The sequence below is a fragment of the Cyanistes caeruleus genome, chromosome 7 (assembly GCF_971803275.1).
Source record: "Cyanistes caeruleus chromosome 7, bCyaCae1.hap1.1, whole genome shotgun sequence".
In the NCBI taxonomy this organism is placed as follows: domain Eukaryota; kingdom Metazoa; phylum Chordata; class Aves; order Passeriformes; family Paridae; genus Cyanistes; species Cyanistes caeruleus.
The window spans coordinates 30,931,616-30,940,631 of record NC_141707.1 but is presented as its reverse complement, the minus strand read 5'-3'; the positions used below and the strand labels follow the sequence as shown (position 1 = coordinate 30,940,631).

The 9,016-nt window shown below is 43.1% G+C and overlaps 1 long non-coding RNA gene across 2 annotated transcripts; it reads left to right on the top strand.

Moving 5' to 3' along the window:
• Positions 1-4: 4 nt before the first annotated feature.
• Positions 5-3,309, top strand: LOC111932246 (uncharacterized). 2 transcript variants are annotated; one of them, XR_015289519.1, is made up of 2 exons: positions 5-1,797; positions 2,342-3,309. It is a non-coding gene; the product is annotated as an uncharacterized LOC111932246 (long non-coding RNA). The 2 variants fall into 2 exon arrangements; XR_015289520.1 differs by having other exon boundaries at positions 236-2,126.
• The last annotated feature ends 5,707 nt before the right edge of the window (positions 3,310-9,016 follow it).

Sequence of the window (9,016 nt, the reverse complement as noted above, 5' to 3'; positions counted from 1 at the left end):
CCCCGGGAGATCCCGGCGGGCCCCGGCGTCGGCCCGCGGGGCTGGAGCAGCCGCGCTGGAGCCTGCGGGGGGCCCGGGGCCGCTGCGTGCGAAGGGGACGGCGCCCTTGCGTGGCTGGGATGCGACGGTCAGACTCCAGGGCCAGGCTGTTTCACACCGCCCGGGCGGGAGCAGGGAAGCCACCACCAGCGCTGTCTCACCTTTTCTGAGGCTGGATTTATCATAGAATTAGGTTGGAAAATATTTTCGGGATCGTCGGGACCAACCTATGACCCAACACTACCATGTCAACCAGACCAAGGCACCGAGTGCCGCATCCAGTCTACTCAAACACCTCCAAGGATGGTGACTCCACCGCATCCCTGGGCAGCCCAGTCAAGTGTCCAATCACCCATTCTCTGAAGAAGTGCTTCCTAATGACCAGTCTGAATCCCCCCTGGTGCATCTTACAACTGTCCTCTTGTCCTGAGCCCTGGGAGAAGAGCCCGACCCCCACCTGGTTCCAGCTTCCTCCCAGGGAGTTGCAGGGAGCGATAAGGTCACCCCCGAGCCTCCTCCAGGATAATTCACTCTGAGCTTTAGGAGCTGTGCTCTTTGGGTTGTTCATGTAATTACTTTGACAGCTGCTGGCTGGTGTCCACCAGGTTTCATGGATCACACAGCCCTTGGCATATGCCTGGCACTGTGTGAATAACCAGGTGTGTTTGGGGTCCTCTGCTGGGGCAGCAAACGTGGCTGCTGGCCCGTGTGTGATGAGGACAGAATAGCCACCAGCAAAGGTGCACTGAGATGAGACCAGATGCTAGTCTAAACTCACTCATTCCCCAACAAATCAAATGGGCATGTTTCAATAATGACAAAACAAAAGTGAAAGTTTGCAAACCACATTAGTAACCCTACAGTGAGGTTCCTATTTTAAAACTACTTTCTTTACCAATACAAGGACAATTTTCTCCCTGTACCACCCTTAAACTTCACTGTTTTCGTACCAGATCACACAGTTTTAGTCTGTTGGCTCAAATCTCAAATGAAAGCAGCTTATTTTCTCACTAATGCCTTTTAATTTCTCCTTTCATCTGTTACTACTTCACTATCCAAGTGCCTGTAGCACAGTAGCATTGGGATAGAGGTAACACACCTCACATTCTGGACTCTGCTGAGCTCTACTCAGGAGCAAGGGGATCAGGAAGATGATGCTGGATAAAATCAGTGCCCTCCAGCCTCAACTCTGCCTTCTCCAAGCAATTTTAAGTGGATACCTATGCCAACCCTGGATATCAGAGGGGCATCACCTCACTCCCTATTCCGGTGATTCACATGAGGAAAAAGGATCTCTTGGATCTTAGAACGAAGAGTAAATTGCTGTTGCTGGAGATTAATTCCACCCTTTCAGCCTCCAGGCTTTCTTCTTTGTGCTTCAAGCAAAGCTCAGCCAAGCCAAGCGCTGGAGCTCTCTGAGTCGAGCAGTGCCACAGCAAGGGGTACAGGATTAACTGTGGCTCTGGGGCTGAGGAAGAGGGAGAACTGGCAAAAAGGGAAAAACTGTTTTTAGAGCAGACTCGAGACAGGAAGAGGGGGGGTCAGAAGGTGGGGTTGGCATGGAGATGTGGCAGAGGAAGGAAGAAGCAGTGGCCAGAGCGGCCATAGCAGGAGAGGTCACCTGTTTGGTGAGGTAGTTTTTCTCTGAACATAAAAGCTCAAGAAAAACTGATGTCCCGGAGAACCTTTCCTGAGCATCCTCCTCTCAGCGAAATCTGGCTGTTGGCAGGAACTGCCAAGGTTGTGCACCATCAACAGGTCTGGCTAAAGCCTCACAAGGGATGGAAGATCTGTGTGTTTGAATACACAGCTTGGCATCTGCAAGTCATTAGCTTGGCCTGTCAGGAAAAAACTGTTCCCAGTCAGGCTTTTGCAGAGCAAAGCATGGGAACATCTCAACCCTGACTGACTATGCACAAGTAAAACACACAGAAGATGATACATTAATCTGAATAATTTCCAGAGAGTCCTTATCCTGTATAAACAGAGTGCACAGTATTACAAGCTGCTACACAGTTTAACAGCTTATGATAGCATCTACTGTAATGCAGAGAACTAGTGATTATTTAATTAGAGGCTGTCTAAAGGTTTGTGATAAGTGCTTACATGTGTAATTTCCATTTTTCTAGTTCTTCCAAAATGTTTATCTTTTGACCCTAAAATTCTCTTAACCTTTTGTAAATGTTTTAAAGAAAAAAGATAAGCATTTTTCATTTACATAAACAGGATTTCAAGTATTGTATACAAATATATTAGTTAAGATTCCTAAGGGAAAAAAAATCATATTATTCTTTATTTTCAGGTGAACCTGGGCCCAAGAGGTTAAATAAATCACACAAGGTCACTGAGGGAGATAGTGGCAGAGTCAGAAGTGTGATTGCAGCTCCAACCCTCCCAGCTCTCCTGGTGAACTTAAATCGTATCTGTTATTCAAGAATTTGCATGGCTAACAAGCCACTTAACACTTGACATTGCGTCTTTTTCTTGTCCCACGGACTCCCGTAAGACACGGAAGCAGTAAAACATTGTCAGAGGGGCAGCGTGCAGTGAATGCGTTAGTGAAAGCTGCAGCCAGAGATAAAACAGATCCATAGGAGGAAAATCCAGACAGTGCAAAGGGATGCCAAAGTGCAGGAATGAGGTGTTTCAGAATGAGGAGGAGAGATGAGGAGACAAAGAGGTGTGGACAGTGTCAGAGGTTGAAGAGATGGGAAGGACAGGTGACAGAGGAGTGCCCACGGTGCCAGACCGCTCAGAAATGCCAGAGAGGTGCTGCTGCATGAGCAAAACAGAGAAGCCATGCACTTGCTGAATGTGTCATCAGCCAGCTGAAAGCAAAGCCCAACAGCAAATGCTCAGAGATGAGTTAGGACAGGATTTACCTCACCGAAGTTCAGTGAGCTGGAAATTGCCCTCTGTGAAGAAGCTCTTTGTTGCTATTTCTCCTCTGTCACTTCAGGGAGCAGACGTGTCCAGCTGCATTTATACGCCTCGGCTTTGGATGACTAAAGGTAGGGAAGACAAACCCTTAGGCTCTGTCCACTGGATTTTAACATGATTTTAAAATCAGGTTTTCCCAAGCTTGAGGAGCTGGCAGTAGTTGTGCTCATCAGTGATGGAGTCACAGGAGCAACAAAAAAGTATTGAAAGGAAAATTCAGCTTCAGATTTTTTGCAGCAAATTAAACTGTGGAATACATCAGATTACTGATCCACTTGGTAACTGTTTTTATGGGGAAAATAAAAACCGTCTCTGATTTAGACTAATTAAGCCCAAAGTCTTCATCTCTTTTTTTTTTCTTTTTTTTTCAAACCCAAAAGGCAAAAAAATAGCCCAGCTTCTGTTTACTGCACATTTCTCATTCTATTGCTCCTTTCTCTGTACCACTTTTTCTTTCTTAAATCTTTCTTAAAGTTTGGTGCTTGAAGCTGCAGGTATTATTCAGGCTCCTGAAATCATGGCACTGTCTAAAAGCCTGTGACTTTCTAACAATTTCGCACTCTAAAAAATTGCATTTGATTTTAGAGGTTTTAGAGAAACTTGTGTCTATAATCACAAGAGCAAGGATTAAACTTACTGGAATGAACTGTTCTTGCTAACACAGCATCAGCAGAAGTGTGAGCAAGGTCATAAAAATCATCAGCAGAATATGCAGTTTATTTCCTTGCTTCTCTTTTAAAAACCTCCTCTGCTGATTCAGTCTTAAGGTCCTGCGCTGGGCCCACAAGTTTCTTTCCTGGAACACTAGTATTTAACCCTCAAGGGCTTTGCAAGACTGAATCAACCTCATAATGTCACAGAAAGTCTCTCACTGGTAATAAATGCAGCTGTTAGAACAAAATACAGCGATATCCCAATGGCTCTTGTTGCAGCAGGGCCCAGTATGATCTCCTGCATAAAAAACATCCTGTTTCTGGAAAGTAATCTTCACATTGCATCTCAATTAGTTTGAAAAGCAATGTGTTGTTAATGTATTTTTATTTACAGGGCCATAAGCATTATGGGCTTATGGAAATAACAGTGAGCTTTTCTAATGATCATGTCCCAAGCCATTCCAACAGTGATGGTCTCTCTTTGGGGCTTCTCTGCTTACTTTATTCCCTTTTTGGTAGAAGCAGCTGATCTGAAAAGCCACATGAATATACTCCTAGTACACATAATCCCTTCAGTTCCCTGCATGACTGTAATTGAACACATTGGCAGACTTTGTTTGTATTTAAATATTTTCATAGAAGGGAAAGTCATTCCAAGCTGATCACTTCATGAGGCCAAAAATTTCATTAGGAGCCATTTGAACAATTCAAATAAATAAAAAAATCATTATTTGTCAGTACAGTTGTGCCATGAACACTATAATTTATATTAAAAGAACTCATAGTCCCTAATGAAATTTTTCTTTGTTTATGATAATCACCACAACAAATTTATTGAGTAAGAAAGAAAACACATATGGCTTTGTACTTCACAGTTAGGTTGTTCTATTTGAAATTTAATTCAGAAGGATAGAAAGGTATTTTAGGATTGAAAGGATTATAGGTACTGTAATACAACTATAAAATGGAGGTGGTGGCTCACTGTAATAGAAACCCACTAAGATGCAGGATGGGCAGGACTTTCTGGATTATCAAATCCAGTCCCCAGGTACTGCAGGCAACTGGATCACATGGTCCGTTTAATACATTTTGGGAGCTTCCCAAAAAATTAGGTATGGCTTCATTCCTATAATTTTTATACCCTCACTATGCAGGTAGATATAGAACAGTTAATTGATAGTCTTAATTATTCATGGGCAATTTATACCCACTTGCTCATACACACAGATGGCCTACTCTTAATATTCCCCCTACCTGATGTGTTTACAGAAAGTAATCAAACACATCTCACTCTTCAGCTGCTGGGCTAAACAAGCCCTTTATACAGGCTGTCATTCCATGGAAGGCTCTCCAGTCTCCTCTTTACAGCCCTTTGCTGTACCCATTTCATTAAGAACCCAGCTTTCTTTAACACAATCAGAATAATGCATTTTATTCCACACAAAATCTAATTAGGGTCTTAGTCAAGGATGTTCATACTTCCCTTGCTGTGCTGCAAATGTGTCTCCTACTGCATTTTAGAGTTTCAGTTGCCTTTTCCATGTCCATGCTGCACTGAAACATGAAATCTTTCAGCATTATTGGAGGTTTCCTGCAGAATTTTGTCTGCTGCTACCTCCCTTACTACTTCTGTGGCCTCGCTGTTCAAGGATGTTCAGCTCTTTCTGTGCGATATTCTGAACTTTCTCTACACTGATGATGCCTCCTAACTTGGTGACTTCAATGTATTTTTATGATCAGACAGCTCTGTTTTCTAAACAGGTCACTGATGAAAATAATAACAATCAGTCGTAAGACTTACAGTTTAGGGGCTCTGAGTAAGTCCCTTTCAGTACAGTTCAGCTTCTCATCTTCCAATACCATGTATGCCTGGCAGTTCCCCTATAAATCTCAGGGTTCTCCATGCAGGAGATATAAATTTATACACGGCTCCTCATCGGCTATTTTATTCACGTCCATACAGCCCGATTTCCCTTCTTTGTCTAGCTAATTAATTACTCTGTCAAAGAAACCTATCAAATTAGTTTGATATTATCTAGCCTAGTAAATACTCGTTCCATTTTATTCTGCTTTCCAGTGACTGTCATTACTTTTACAACTCTCTCCTCCCACATTCTTTCTAAAAGCCTGACATAAAATATTGCTGTACACAAAACAAAATATATTGTGTTTTATCAGTGAAAATCCATGTTTTATTTGTCTTTAGTATAGATTAGTTATTTACATCAATATACAATTTTGACTAGCAGATAGTGTTGAGCAGCAGTTATAGATTGGTTGACTCTATATTCCCAGCAGAAATGTATATGCATCATTTTTTATTCTAAATAGTGTTAGTACCACTTTTTTAAAGGATTGGAATACAAATTTGGCAGGCTGGTCCAACTGAGACACAGCCCCACATGCCACAGGGTCTTTTCCAGAACAGCTTTATAGTTAACTGATACATGTTGCAGAAAATCAGAGGACAACATGTACAGTGACTTGTGATCATGGGCATTGGGCATGGCAGAAATACAGGTTTTGAACAATCAGAGAAGAGTTGGGGAAGATTTGGCTGAGAGGTGCTACATGATTGTTTCAGATAGAGATAAATTGCACAGAGTCTTGTCTGCTTTGTGCTTAATTTTAATTATGTTGTGGGCAGTACACAAATTGAAAGAAGAGTTAGTAAGAAATGAAATCAAGACTTGAATTTCAAGTCCACTGCTGACCCACAGACTTTGTGTGTCCTTGGGCAAAATGCTTTGTTGGGTTTTTTTGGTCTCACTGCCTCATCTGTAAAACAGAGATAACACTACTTCTTTTTTTCCCAACCTGACTATTTACATAATAAAAGCCTTTCCATGCATGACAGACTCTTATATATTTGTACAGCATCTAGAATAATGAGGACCTGGATCTTGGGATTACAACACAAACAATACACAACAATTAAGATTATACATCCATCCAAAATATACCTAATGCACCTCATACTACAGTACCTTGCCAGAGAGACATGACTTTATTCCATGGTGAGTTCTGTTTCTTTGATTTCTGCAGCTGCTCCTCTTCTGGTGCTCTTTTGCCTAAGAAAAGCTTTGGCAGAGAGTTAAGTTTAAGGTTAGCAGTGACAATACTTCTGTGGTGTACTGCAGGTGGAAGGCACGATGGACCCCAGAGTCTGAAGGGAATTGCGTGGAACCAGGCAGCACTGTGCAGCATCTCTGCACTTCTGCAGCACCTCTCCTGTGGCCCCATTCACCTCCCACTGGATCAGGGAAGAACTGCCTTAAAGGATGTTTGTCTTTCTGTGTAAAGGGAAAAGAAAGAGCCTCTCACCCATATTGCCCCTGGGGAGGACTGTGCACCCACTGCAGGTGAGACCAACCCAGAGCTGTCTTGGTAAGCAAAGCCTACACCCTTGGAGAGGTCTCAGTGCATTTGGGGATGCAGTAGGAAATACTGGATGTGCTCATGCTGTTCAATGCTTGTGGGGTGGGGTACAGTAATAAGCATCCCCTCACCATCAACCTGGAGGCTCCAGGATCAGAGATCCATTACTGTACTGCACATTTTCCTAGGAAATGTTCTCTGAAGAGTTTGCTCAGCTTGGAGAAAGACAGCTTCCCACGCCAGAACTTTTGGGAAGTGGGAAGCGGGAAGCTTTTCCCCCAGCCTGTATGCCCAGAAGGTAATGCCAAAATATGTTGGAGGTCAGGCTGGGTTCACACTGCAATTTCTCTACTTGCTGAGAGAAAATAAAACAGAGGGTGCTTGGCTGCCCTGAGCTGGTGTGTCCAGGCCCTGAGGCTGGGCTGGCTCTGTAGCTAATTGGCATGGAGAGGAGGAAAAACATGCATAAATTAGGAGCTCTTAAGGCCAGTTTCCTTCTTTGGTCCCAGAATTAACTGGCCGAGGGCACTTGTATTGCAGCAGCAGACCAACCCCTCCCTGCTGACAGGTGACACTCTTCAGTGCTTCTCTTGTGCTGGCAGATGCGCATGACATTAATTACACTGTGCAGCATTGCCCTGGCTAAAAAATATGGACAGTAAAAAAAAACTAACTTCATTCCCCTCCTTTTCTTCATGAGATTTTTACAATTAAAAAAAGAAAAAAAAAAAAAAAAAAAAAAGTGATGGCAAGTGCATTATTAATAATACACAGTTGTAACTGATTGGTTTCCTGTCCTGCACAAGGAAGATGGCATTGTGCTATGACTGTTGTCTTACAGGAACTCAGGCTGGATACCAGGTGTCTGTTACAAATATTGGGCACCAAATTAAACACCCACACATCCTGAAAGAACCAGCAACACGACATGAAGAATTATTCATTTTGCCAGCAGTAAAATGACAAAGCAGAGGAGTGACGAATGCTCTAGATGAACCCAGAGCTCCAATTTAATGCATGGGATAAGGACCTCTTTTTCCAAATAAAGACTCCCAACTCTTGCAGTTTCTTACTTCTCCATAATTTAGCTGTGCACATATTTGGCATTTAGAGTGTGACGGATTTACACATTTGCTATCAAATGAGCTGCAAGAGCTAATCAGCTCGCGCAGAATTGCACATATTAATGAAGAAGGCTCTTCTGCATGCCTGCGATGTAGACACCCACTTAACTGGGGCACCAGAGACTAATTTGAAAAGATTTTGTTCACGTAGCTCTTTTCCTATGATGAATGCTTGCAGGGAATCATGCTGTAGAGAGGGAGCAAGCAGTATCTGCAAAATCTGGCTAAATGGTTCTCATTACAGAGTGATGGAAGAGCAATAGGAAAGATAATTTATTAGTGGCTCAAAGCTAATGAGAATAATTAGCCCTATTATGCTTTCTAAGCAAACACAGAATAACTGTTCCTTCAGGAGAGCTGTCTCCCTGCAGCAGTGCCTACGGCTCTGGGTAGGAGGACATGACTGCCAGGGGCAGGAATCTTACAAACCAAGGACCAGGGCAACTGTGTGGAAACACCCAGACATCCCATGGGCCTGCATGAGAACTGTGATTTCCTAAATTTTGGGCTAACAGACCATCTTTTTTTCTATCTCAAAACCAACTACACTGGGCTGATGGACAGAGTTTACACTTCAGCTTAACTCCTCGGAAACCAGAGGCTGGAAATTGCTGCCTTGGATACTGAGATCTTTTGCAATATTCCACCACACAGTACCTTCCAAAACCTTGCAAAAGCCACGCCAGTCGACAGTGCTTTGCAGGGAGTAGTTCAGCAGCAATGGTCAGTCCCCAGGAATCCTGACTGCCAGCAGAAAAAATATTTGGCTTCATTTCCTTTGTAGACACCCAGGTATCCTCCTTCCTTGCTCTGTAAATAAAAGCAGGATGTGCAGAGAAAACATAGTATTTTCTTATGACCAGTCAAAGAAACTAATGGGAA